Here is a 14,185-nt window from a genome sequence, read left to right on the forward strand (position 1 = left end):
TATATCTTTCTTCACCCCCTCAATACTTAATTGAAGCAAGTATTCATTGGTAGTACTTACAATAGTGAGTGTTTTGGGGTTGCACCTAAAGATAATGCAATTTTTGCCTGTTTGTCTTTGTGAACTTGCTCTGTAGGGTTGGCTTGGAATTGATACACAGGGATTTTCAGATCTTTCCATAGATTTTTTATTTGATTCAAGTAAGGACTGTGACTGGGCCACTCAAAGATATTCACAGTTTTGACCTTCTGCTTTAGGTCATTGTCTTGTGAAAGGCAGACTTTTGCCACAGTTTTAGGACTTTAACAGAGTGAACCAGGTTTTCCTCTAAGATTTGCCAGCACTTTATTGGCACTATTTTCTTCCTTAATATTGTCAAGTTTCCTAGCCCTTACTGATGAGAAGCAGCCCCATAACATAATGCTGCCACCACCATGTTTAACAATAGGGATGGTTGAACAAGATTTTTTGCCATATATTTTCAGAATCATTTAAAAGCTTTCTTGCAAACTCTATGTAGGATTTGCAGGGCTTGATATTCATAAAGGACATATTAGTGGAGTGACTGGGAAATCGTTAATTTGCAGACACTTTTCCTATCTGAACCATAAAACTCTGTAATGTAACTCTTTCTACTGGCCTCACGGTGGCATCCCGAACCGGTTTTCTTCATGCCCAGGTGCTTAGTTTGGACAGAGAGATTGATCTTGGTAGGATTTGGATGATACAATTACACCTTCCACTTATTGGTGATCCACTTCACTCAGAATAGTCAGAGTCCTTGAATTTTTTATAATCTTCTTCTTATCTGTGCCTTTCAGCAACTTGAACTTTTAGATGTTTTCAAAGTTCCTTGGTCTTTAAACTAAGTCTTTACGTCAGATTCACTGGGTGAGGGATCATGTTAACCACTCAAATAATTGTGTTACTTGTTAAAATTATTTTGTGCACCTGAACTTACTGTAATTAGATTTGCCATAGCAAAGGGGGGTGAATGTATATCAAATCAACATGTTTTCGTTTTTGACTTTTCTTTGTAGTTTAACTTCTGTAACCACTAAAAATCTTCAGTTTGGGCATTTACATTTTAATTTAAAAATATTAATTTTGAAACATTTGCATACAACATCTATAAAACAAAATGAGACATCATTAGAAGAGGACTGATGTTTTCAACACACTGTATTCTTGCCTTATGCCCAGTGTATATTTCTGTAATTAGTTCTGACTGGAGCTACATGTTGAAACAACAAGAGTACTGTTAAGGCATGGCTACAACGCATTTAGCCACAGTCAGTGTAACAGGGACATTGCTGTGTAGTGGCTGAATGTTTTGACTGTTGGTTTATTTGTGAGGCTACTGAAAAAACAATGGACTAAAATATTGGCCCTATTTATAACAAACAGAGGTAATATTTTATTTTTTAGTTCACTTGTGTGTACTGTATATGTAAGATCTGTGACATTTTATTTTGAGCTTCTTCTTTTCTCTTTCAAAATAAACGAAGTAATACCAGCAAAATATACAATGAATGTAGCAGTAATTATGCAAATTCATGATTTGCCCAAACACCAGTAGCTTAGCATTCTGAATACGAACCCCATTAGTTTTAACATGCTGGGAGGGGGGCAAGATTGACTTGAATGCAGGAAACTGAAAGTCTTTAAGAGATGAATATTCATATTCATTCATTTTTAATCATTTTCTGTATACAATTCAAACACTGATTAGAATATAAATCTTAAATTCATTTAAAATCCCAAAGATGTTAATGTAATGGCATTAAATGTCAAGGGTCTTATCATGTCAACATTTGAGAGCATATTTATACAAAACAGAGCAAAAGGATAAATGTGAATTCTCCTCATAGTCTTCGTACTATCTTTTTGATTTTATCTTTTTATTGTCACATTATTATTTTTAGCAAGCATATGTAGTGTTATTTGCACACCATCAATGTGATTCTTAATAATTTATAGTTTATTTTTTGAAGAGCACCCGCCTATAAAAAAAAAAAAATCCAAGTGCTGATGACGCTGAACCAAGGCATTTCATTTAGATCTAAAAATACAATCCCTGGCCTATAAACAATGAGAAGTAGACAGAATGGTTGAAAACCAGAAAAAGGGTTTGATACTCTGTACATACAGAATATAGTGATCTGCAGGAGTAACAAAGTAGTTATATAAAATAAAATAGAAACATAACTAGAAAATTAGTTGAACTGTCAACATTGTGATAATATAACAGTTCTTCAGGACTGATTTTTTAATTTACGATTGCTATAGAATTACCTTCTCAGTCTGCAGTCTAATAAGGAGATGCATAGACAATTGACTCATGTCACAATGATGTCCATGCTCCAGTGTGAACATAGATATCATAGCGAAGGGCATAACTGGGTCATTCGTGACAGCTGAAACTAGCTCAATAGTTCATACCTGTGATGAATCACTTGAAATATGTGCTGGCAAGACCTCAGTCAGCTGGTTGCTCTGTATGAAAGGGGCCCTAGAATTGCGCCACATGCTATAAAATGTACTTCTCTTTATATTTCTTACACACAACTATTATATAATGGGATCTCTTTTCTTGACTCTTTGACAGCTATAGTGGACATTACCTTAATTGAGGCTTCCAGTGCACGCTGTATTTATTGTTATATATGTTGTTCATTTCATAGATTGTTGTGGAAGAAGACATAAAACACATTGTAATTTTATTTTATTGATTGTTTTACAAATGCTTCTAGCAGTAACACTGCTGCTACAAGACATCTAGCACACAGTTTAAAGCTTTAAATTTAGAATACTTCCACGTAGTCCCCAGGAAAAAGAAAGCTGACAAAATACACATAAATGTAACCACCTTCCCCCAAACATTTCACTCACCAATCTGGTTTCTGGCTGTTTAGGTATTCACTGACCTCTCTGTCCCCTCTTCTGCCACAACACCAAAATATCTAATTTTCAGACACTTCTTTGCAAGTAATACCAAAAAAAAACCATTAACCACACTTTTTCTTTTTACTGGAGCTACAGCAAGTAACCATATTTACTGCAAGTAAGTTCATAGGAAATTCTAATCTTTCAACAACAGTATATATACAGTACTTGCTGATATATCTAGTGCAACCACCTACAGTACAGTATATTCTCTTAAGGAACACAACATTGAACAAACACTACAGGAACGTGGAATATAGTTTGTCATTTTTTACTTAATTTTTATCAAGGAGCAAAATGTCGGTTTAACCTGAAAGGCGAATAGCCATGAGAAAAGTTTGGAAAAGGTTGAATATGTTCTGAGATGGACATGTGGTTGCATAGTAAATACAGTTAGGTTTAGGCTAGCAAGTGTCCGAGCTTGGCAGGGTCTCAAGAAAATAATCAGCACGTGGAGAATACATGAGGAGATGACTGTCCTGACATAATGGCAAAGCTAGATCGTGGCCAAAAATATTTTCAAAGTCTGTAGTTGTAAGAGTGGTCTTGACATCAAGCACCTATGGAGTGAATGTCTGGTAGCTTGAAATACAGCAATATATATATATGTACATGATTCAAGAACATTTTACATCATTTGGATTGCATTTTGTATTCAGAAATTTGTATGCTAAAATAAAATATAAAAATGAATTTTGGTTGGAAGTCATGCATAAAGTATTTTGGTTTAGCATTTTTTAAGCCAAGTATTTTCTTTTCTAAGACACAAATCAACTAAAAGTATTTATCCACTCATTCCAATGAAACAAATCAATAAAACCCACTGGGATTCAAAGCCCAGCATAAACATACAGTATAAATCAGTGCATGCATTTCATCAAGGCACTTGTGTCTTTTGCAGTTTCACCAGCTGAAAATGAATATGAATACTGGATGGGTTCCACACCTGCTGATCCCATGAGAAGATTTCTATAAATCCATCTGCAGAAAATGGGAAAAGGCCTGCAGCATAGTAACTGCTGTTATGAGATATGTTTGTTTATGAAATGTATTAAATAGCTTGGCATAATCTTGGCCACTCTCAGCCTTCAAAACAAGCACGAGCAAGACAAAATGTGTGGTATTAAAGTATTATGGAGGGACTAAACCAAAAATAAGATTGTTTCTGAGTGTAATCCAGATCATTGCTTCTTTTTTCTTAATAAGAGACATTCTAAATACTTTTTGTCAGATCTTTCATTTTTTGTCATGTATGTATGTGTGGTGAAGCAAGATAAGGATGAAGCACAAATACTTGCACTAAAGTATCTAACAGATATTAACAGTTGTTCATAAAACTGTACTAGATATGTTATAATGGTTTGGTGGAGGAGCTAAAAATATTTGATACATTTCAAATGTAACCATTGTTTTTCCTGCACATGGAGTGCATGTGATTTTGACAGTGGATTAAATTACAGTATATTATTTCCATTTACAGTACATAACCACATTGTTGTGGAAGCATTTAGGTGCAGAGAAGTTCCTTTACGGTGAGCTCTGCTAATTGCAGTCTTGCTGGAGAAGGTTATTTCCCACAGTGCAAACAAATGTAAGAAACAGGTATTTCTAAAGTGTCAAAAGTTGAAATCCCAAATTTTGTCTTTCTTAGTCACTATAATGTGTATTTTCATGTATGGTTTTACATTTGTGTTATACCACCTTTTTATATGTCGTCTTAGTATTTCCTTCTCTAAAAGGACAGTTCTTTATATCTGCAAATTCTGTAGGTGTATTAACTGTCCCCTCCACTTTAATCTCACCCACAAGATACATTTGCTTCACCAGGTCCCACACAATTTGCATGAGACAAGTATTTTAATTTCTGAGACGTAAGGTGGAATGTTTCTTGGCTTTTTAAAATGACACCTATAGCTAACAACAGGCACTGGTGCAAATACATACTGTATAACATCAAATTGTAACTAGCATTTAATAACACTCACAACATGTTTGAAAAAAGTTCAACTTGTTTTCCATCTAGAAACAGATCTGTATAGAATCTCCTTTTGTTCACATCTAACCCTGGTTTCTGTTTAGCTGTTTTTGCAAATACCCTTGCACACAGTGCCATGTGTCATTGTAAACACTTGAGAGTTATACCAAAGGTTCTGTTCCACTTTTTTTTATAGGCAACAGAGATGAAGTTTAATTAATTCAGTTTGGATTCCAAGACAGGAAAAAATTGACAGACTAGTTTATCTGTAGTCTCAAGGCTGTGCTATTATACGTTCTATTGTCAGAGCAGAACTTTCAATCATTTGACCTTTATCAAATTGTCTACATAAAGAATAAAAGTGGTTAATATATTATGCTTTTTAATAAATGGACTTGTGATTTGTCCTGAAGTAGGTCTAGTTTAAGGTAGTTCATATGAGTTATTTAAGTGTACTCATGAATTAGTTTAAAAACTATTGCTTTAAGAAATATGTAAATGTATGTAAAACAGCTTTGGGTTAAAATGGATAATGATATTTAAAAAAACATTAAACCTTAAGACTGTCGATAATTTGTATCCCTTACTTGCAGTTACAAATGAATCATTTTGTGAGTAAAATCATGAACTTTGCATCATCAGTTTCAAGATCAGATTTAACAGTAAATTAAAATCAATTAATATATATATAACATTTTAACTTTTATATATACAAAGTCCTAATATAAATTTTAACAATATATAGGTGGTGATGGAGAAGAATAATTTTTTAAATTGTAGCTTCAGAAATCATTTCAGGGTTTACACTGAGCCTATCCACGATGTATTAGTAAGATACTGTATCTAAAACAAGGAATACATCAAAAGTCTGAGCAGCTGGAATCCTAATTTCATCCACATTGAGGAGAAATAGAAAGTAAAATTTTTTTTACCAAGATTATTAAAAATATAAATCTAAGACCAAGCCAATCTATATATCAGCTAAAGAATAAAAAGATTTGAGAGATGCATTGCAAATCACACAGCTCATGAACACTGATAGGCGTGATGCTTTGAAGGAAATGGTCATGAATTTTGCATGTTCATATGGAGCTCCTCATAAATTTCTATGTTCTGAGAATTAAAAAAAAAAGACTTTACTTTAGTACTACTGTATACACGGCACCAAACCCTGAGAACATAGTATTAAATATCTTAACTAAGCCCTTTGTTATTTTGTAGTTGATGCACATTACAAATTACAAAACTATAAGCTACACATTATTAATGGACAGTTATTCCAGGGTTTAATGTGTTGTGGTTGTAAATATGATGACTGGTGCAGTCTTTGGTTCTACTTTCAGGAATCTAATCCTACAGAATATTAAGACAGCCACAGAATCATACTTAAAAGTTAAGGCTTTTAAGATTATTTGTATAAAGTGAATATATACACATAAAAAGATCAAAATGGTCAGAACAAAATGAAGGTAGTATACAGTACCTTTTTAATTAGCTTTTGTATTTGATTATTTCTTATTGTTAGCCATTCTATAATTGCTACAAATTAGCATTGGAATTTTGCATTGTGTTCTTCGGTAAAAGATTGTGACAGTAGAAAGAGTCTACTGGACACATACAGTGTCTGGTTTTGGTGTTTGCAGTTCATAACTCACTCTGGAACATGAAGAAACAGACAGAACTGGACAGCACACATGTAAAGTAAAGATAATTACCATTAAAACGAAAAAAGGCTGATCTAATTCGAGGCAGCAATTGGCGCTTCAGGATATAACAGCTTTGCTTGCCAACCTTGATTTCTGAGAAAAAAAAACTTCATTCTAATTTAGGTTCAAGTACAGACTATTTCTCAAATAGGCCCCTGCTACTTCTTCTTTGCAAAGTAAAAACATCATCAGACAAAACCAAGCCTCTGTACTGACAAGCTAGAGGGTAACAATGCAATGCCCTGGTATTGGCAGACAGCAAAAGAAATAAGGCAGGTTCATGCAGGGTAATCATTCTTTAGTAGGCTTATTTCTGGTTTGGATATACTGTATGTTATCAGTTTTCAAAAATGCTTGAACCATTATGATAATTTTAAAACTTTTGCAACTCATATATATACATAGAGTTCATATATCAAGTATAATAATAATAATAATAATAATAATAATAATAATAATAATTGCTTACACTTATATAGTGCTTTTCTGGACACTCCACTCAAAGCGCTTTACAGGTAATGGGGACTCCCCTCCACCACCACCAATGTGCAGCATCCACCTGGATGATGTGACGGCAGCCATAGTGCGCCAAAACGCTCACCACACATCAGCTATCAGTGGGGAGGAGAGCAGAGTAATGTAGCCAGTTCATAGATGGGGATTATTAGGAGGCCATGATTGATAAGGGCTAATGGGAAATTTGGCCAGTTACACCCTTACGGGGTTACACCCCTACTCTTTTCGAGAAACACCCTGGGATTTTTAATGACCACAGAGAGTCAGGACCTCGGTTTTACGTCTCATCCGAAGTACGGCACCTGTTTTACAGTATAGTGTCCCCGTCACTATACTGGAGCATTAGGACCCACATGGACCACAGGGTAAGTGCCCATCCTAGAGCTGGCCTACACAAGTCTGGTAGAGAGCGTGCTCTCTTTTACCATCTCCACTTGGTATGGGAATCTTGGTTTCAGAGTATAACCTCTCAAGGATTATACAACAGTATTGGTCAGAAACAGAACTAGCTGAATGACTTGTACACTAGGAGTATTTCCAGAAATATGTTATATGTTATATGTTTTATTTTATGTTAATAAAAAATGATGCCTCACATCCACTATACTCCCAGTTTGAAAAAACTACTTTCTGGTCAATGTTTTAAAGCAAAATATCATAAATACCATAGCTCGTATAGTATGTAGCAGCAAGGCTTATTAAAAATACAGGAATTAAGTTTGCTGCTCCCTTGCCAGTCTCTCTATTACTCATCTCAGTGGTGCTGGATACAGAGAGGCCATTCTATTTGGTTCACATTTAAGGTGTTTTTCTAGCTGATAGAGTTTCCTGAAAAGAAACAACTACCAAGGCTGAGATTCTCCAGACACCCTAATAAAAGGTCATCTCTGGCACCTTACTGTCTGGGGGATTCCAAGGGAGAGTCGCTTCACCAGGTTGTTTACAATCCTAATGTCAGAGAGCATGGTTACTCATCCTCCACCTCGATCAGCCAATCAAGAACTGGTAGGGCAGGGTAACCCCAAGTGGGTCTAGAATGCCTGCGGAACATTCAACCAATGAACGACCGTAGTTCCTCCAGATAAAACAGGCAGCATAGGTTCCAGAAAGGGGCTCCTCCAGGACATTCTCAGACTCATCTCGGACTATCACGTGACTGACAGTGTGTCCGAGTGCCAGGACTTGACTTTGTTCTAACAGTCGAGAATGGAGATCGCCAGTGCATAACCAAAGGATCTGCCCGATGTTAGCCCAGCAGCAAGTCTCGTGAACCACCGGTACCGCACCATGAACGCTCGCCTGATCATCGAGTGAACTATGGTATGAACTGTCGACAGCTGAATATCAGTATTCAGGACTAGCGCTACATTGGGAATGAACCGGTCTTCTTCCCGTCTAAAGAGTGTGACTTGCTTGGACCCGCAGTCACTTTCCAGGTGCACAATCTCTGCTAGTTAAGCCAGTACTGACTAGCTGGTCTTCAGAGAGCCCACTGCCAGAGTGCCGCAGCAGAAATCTCTCCCTCCTTCTCACCCACCTCACGCCAAACCAGGACTGCCTGGCACCGGGCCAGAGGACGCCGATTGGACGCAGCAACAGCCTGCGCTGTTCCTTTGTGTCCGCGGGAGATCTGAATCCACACAGATTGCATGAGTATTCAACATTCTGCATTACAATTTGAGAATTCAATTGTTACCTCAACCCCAGTTGATATAAATTTAATTCCTATGAGTGATGTACTTGCCTTTGAGTATCTAATGTAGAAGTTGTAATCAAAGGTCATTTACGAAACAGTATAAATGAATGGTATACTGAATATATGTTGCTCTTGGTTTGTAACTCTTCATGATTGAATATAGTAGTTCAGGTGGGTACCTCCATCATACCTTTTGTATTCTGCTAACCCTCACTTTTAAGATCTGTTATGTTTATACGCACATTTTATGTATTAATAAATGTATTCTCGTGTAATAGTATCCTTGTGTGTGCGTTGCTGAGTTATCCCGCAAGGTCGGTTTTCTAATAGTCATCAAATAATCATTTTGTGATTATCATTAAGAATTGTCCCAGTAGATGCACAAAAGCCCTACAAGTATATGACATATATTTTAAGAGTTTCTCTCTCACTATATTTTAATAAGTAGGTATTCATTTTTTATTTTATAAAATTCTAGTGGAATATAATTATTTCAGTGTTCCTCTCTGTGTGCAATAATAGTGGTAATGATTTTTATAGTGGTTCATGATTTGAGAATAAATATACTTATTTCTGTATACCAGTATTTCTTGAGTTATTGTTATTGAGTTAAATATGTTATTTCTTTAGTCCTTCAGTCCATAAGTGAATTTCAACTAAAGATTCAACTATGAAGACTATGGAATTTTCAAAAGTTTAATTTTATAGGCACAGATCAGGAAAAGTGTATGAAAACACTTGAAAGACCATTTACCTGTATATCTATTTGAGCTTAGGGAAATAGATTGTTAAGAAGTAGAAAGCACTAGACACAGCCTAGATCAGACAAACTGAGCAGCCAAACAAGAAGGAAATGCATAGAGATGTCACTGTGAGACCAAATGCAACTTTGAAAGAGTTACAAAGTTCAGTGGCTGAGATGCGGGGGGATATCTAGGTATCAACAATGTATGGGGTTGGAAAGAAGCTGTACAAAACATATCAAATACCCCAGGGAGTTTGCAACAAATTACCCAAGTGGTACTGTAAACATTTGGCAAAAGGTTTTGTGGTCAGACAATACAAAATAAGAATGTTTTTATCTAAATGCAAAGCAATTACTGTATATCTGAGGCTAAACTCCAACATAGTGCATCACTCAGTCAATAACGTCCCTGCTTGTTAGCACAGTCATGGTAGCATTATATTATAGTTCTGCTTTTCATTAGCAGTGACTGGGGAACTTGTCAAGACTAATGGAAAAATAGGTGGAGCAAAGTGTTGGCCAATCTTAGATGAAAACGTGCTTTAGTCAAAAATTATTACAGTAGCAGGAAAATAACCCAAAGCACAAAACCAAAGCTGCATTGGAGTGGCTTAAGAATATGAAAAGTAAATGTCTTTTAGTAGCCCGATAAAAAGACCTGACCTGAATCTGTCAATTTAAAAATCTTTGGAAAAACATGAAAACTGCTATCCAAAAGCAATCTCCAAGCAGCCTGAGAGAATGGTTAAAAATGGCACCCAGACAGTTTGTAAAGTTTGCAGAGACTTACCCAAAACACATGCAGCTGTAATTGCTGCTTCTTCCAAATATTGAGTTCACAAGTCTGAATACTTTTGAAATAAACATACTTCAGTGTTTTTGTTTAGCTTTTGGCTGATACTTACTGTAACGAACCTTGCGCTTTCCCTTCATTTCAAGCATTCAGGTTTTTTAAAAAAAGAATGTTTCCAAAAAATGTAAATGCATTATTTTGTAATTTGGTATGCAACTTAAAGTAAATTCTTTCAAAAAGCAGAAACACATGAAGCACTGCAATTGTTTAAAAACATAAATCGTTGTTAAAACCATAATTAAATACCTTATTATAAAATTATGAAAACTGTGGAATCTGGTGATCAAGATTTAAGCACTAGTAGAAGAGTCTTTCAGTTCTAGTGGCCTGGGTCTGAATCTTTTTCATCCTTCAATTAGTCAATATACTGTAGCACAACTACCCTATAATGTGTCACTAAACATCTCCATGTATTCCAGTCAGGATCAAGCTGTGCTTGCACTTAGTGAGAAATGTCTTATGGTGCTTATTGGCTCTACTGTATGCCTGACTTCAGTCAGTGCTATTACATTTCATCTTTTATTAGCAATAAAAAGATATCTTCCATAATACTTAAAAACACAAATCTAGCCTTCATAGTTCTAAATGATATTTGTAACCCTATAGTCACAAACAATCAAAATGTCATTAAGTAACAAAAATAAGTGATAAAAGCAGCACATTTTACTACCATAAACAAACACAATGCATCTCACCGAGACAATAAAATAAGCAAGCTGTTCAAGACCTGAAAAGGATGACTGATATTACCCCAGAATGCACTGCAGCTAGAGGAATCCCTTGAGGAAAGCACTGATTTATCAGTCTTATACTTTTAATTGCCTTTGTTTTTACAGTTCCTTGTAGAGGAACCTCAGTAAGCTTGAGGATCTATTGTGTCAGCTGAAGCTGAAAGCAAGGTAAAAAGGAAAACCTGTTTCCTTAGGATCATCTATTCACTTGGAACAACCAGATTAGTTTAATGGAAGGAAGAAAAAAGTTCATTATTAGAACCTTTTATTGTTTTATTATTATTACTTTTATTATTATTTATTAGAACCTTTACTAAGCAAGTTGTATTCATATAGATTATATATATCTATGTATAGATTAGATTTATATCTGTAAAGCAAATAACATTTAAATAAAGGAGTTAGCATTGGAATATGTATTTACTCGCAAATGTTCTATGTGCAATAGTTTTCCAAAGGAAAAAAGAAACAATGATAATTTGGAGTAATGTAGTGTGTGACTTATGCATGTGGAAGCTTCCATTTAAAATTTGCCACTCCAGGGATTCATGAATTTTTACAAAAAAAGTCTTTAACATCTGTGTTTAGTATTCACAGTTTCTCTCTTAAAGGAAGATGCATGATTTTCATACAACAAACATGTAAATCTTACCGATGTGTTCTTTTTGGATAGTTCTGAGCTATATTATTTTTGCAATATACAGTATTACAATTGCACCACTCAAGCACCATTTCAAGACCCTGATAGTTGCTTTTTACATTTATAAAGATGATAACTTATAACTCAGGCGGAGCGGTGGCTCTGTGGCTAAGGATCCGTGTCTGTGACTGGAAGGTTGCCGGTTTGAATCCCGCAGCTGGCAGAGGAATCCTACTCTGTTGGGCCCCTGAGCAAGGCCCTTAACCCCAACTGCTCCAGGGGTGCTGTACAATGGCAGACCCTGTGCTCTGACCCCAAGCTTCTCTCCCCATCTGTGTCTCCTTGGAGAAAAAGCTGGGGTATGTGAAAAGACAATTCCTAATGCAAGAAATTGTATAGGGCTAATAAAGAAACATTAAAAATTATTGTACTTGTATGTGTTTTGGGATACTATGGACTGTTTTGGCACAGGACATCTTCTCTTTTCCTGGTTTGATGGAATCCACTCAACTTAAGTGTGACTGACAATAATATCCATACAAGGTAAGCGATTGATAATCTTTGGATACAAATACCTACAGTATATGCTGTAGCAATATACTGCTACAGCATAAAGTGAAGGTTTAAGGCTCAGAAATGTTCACAAAGTGACTTTAAAAAGTCTTTAATAGTTTTTTTAACTGTTTTATGTCACTCTTAATATGTTGTCTCAAATTCCAATGGTTTGTTTGGGGGAAGAAGAAAAAATAAAACAACAACTGCAAGAGCCAGTACCTCAATGTCAATTGTTAAATAATGAATAAGATTGTATGATGGGCTGTAACAAAGCAAAAAAAAACACACAATTCCATAATATACAGAGTTAATTTAAAAGAAAAAAACACTGCTCTTATTTAATAGGATTAAATTTAAATGTCATTTTTAGTTTGAAACCAGTTGCTTGTTTACTCCTTTTTCCCTAGAAACCTGACAACATTCTTAATGATTTTAATTATGGGAGACAAAGTACTTTAAATAATCTTCAAATACAGAATTTAATTAGACCTGGTCTTGGCATGCTCCATCGATGTCCCTGATCCACTTTACATTATGTCCTTAGACTTACTGTAGTCCAGTATGTAAAAAAAGAAAAATAATAACTAGGACATAAAATAATTAACACAGTTATAAATGAAACACAACATGCCCATGGTATGAAGGTCTCTAGAAGGTTGATAAGGTGCTAGTAATTGTCCTTGTTGCTGGTGAGGTAGAAACATGCTTAGCATTTTAATGCCACAATTCTTCAAGCAGTATTCACTGATATTTTTTCATGAGCCTTATTTTCATTGCAATAAGACTATTTGTATAATAGCAGAACACTTTGGGTAACTAGAATACGAATATTATATCAGAATTACAATTAGAGCACAAACTTTTGAGATGGATATCTGAAAAGCCCTTTTCCTCCAGAATCATTTTAAAGTATCATGATACAGTATTATGCAATGTCTCGTTGCGACTTGACCTCCCTCAACTCTTTACCTCTTCTTAGAACTGTCTGTATTTGCCAAGCTCCTAATCTTTGTGCTTTGAAAGGTTATACATAATTAACTGATTCTTAAGTGGCACTTCACAACACGACTACATGCTCTCTTCTTGATTAAAGAATGTTTCTTTTTTCATTTACAAAGAGAATACTTTCATTTGATTGAACAGCCTCAAATCTAGGCTAGGTTAAAGTATCAAATAGAGTTTGCTTAAATCTAAGTCCATGTTTATTTTTGTAATACTACGTACCTCAGACTCATTCCTGAAGATCGGTGGTTCTCAACCTTTTTTATCAATTGGGCTGCAACCGTGGCTAAAAGCAAGTCTCGGGGGACGCATATATTAATCACTACTAGGCCTACCTTATCTGTGTGCGTAATAGCTATTATATTATAATATATAATATATACAGTATAATATTATAATAGTAATATATAATATTAATACAGTATTTAATATTATAATAGCTATTAACCATGTGTAGATATATATAAGCAAAATGCTTCTGACGTTGCACAGCTGATGAAGGACTTCCATCCGAAACGTCCTGTTTCTCAAGAAACCTTGTGTAGTACACGATTACATTTTCAACCTTTCTCTCTATATATAAATACATATATATCACCATGAAATTTCGAATGTGGCTAGTGTCACCGACTGGGACGCTTTTAAAGTAGCTTGCAAGATTTTCTGCTCAGCAATAGCAGTTTTTTCAAGATTACTTATCTTAAAAGACCTGTCACTTGAATCAAGTGGGTATTACTTGTTAAATTTCTTGTGAGTAGTATCAAAATGTCTTTTTACATTGTACGTTTTGCAAGCGCCAATACTTTTACTACAAAGCAAA

Source organism: Lepisosteus oculatus, chromosome 4 (assembly GCF_040954835.1).
Source record: "Lepisosteus oculatus isolate fLepOcu1 chromosome 4, fLepOcu1.hap2, whole genome shotgun sequence".
Lineage (NCBI taxonomy): Eukaryota > Metazoa > Chordata > Actinopteri > Semionotiformes > Lepisosteidae > Lepisosteus > Lepisosteus oculatus.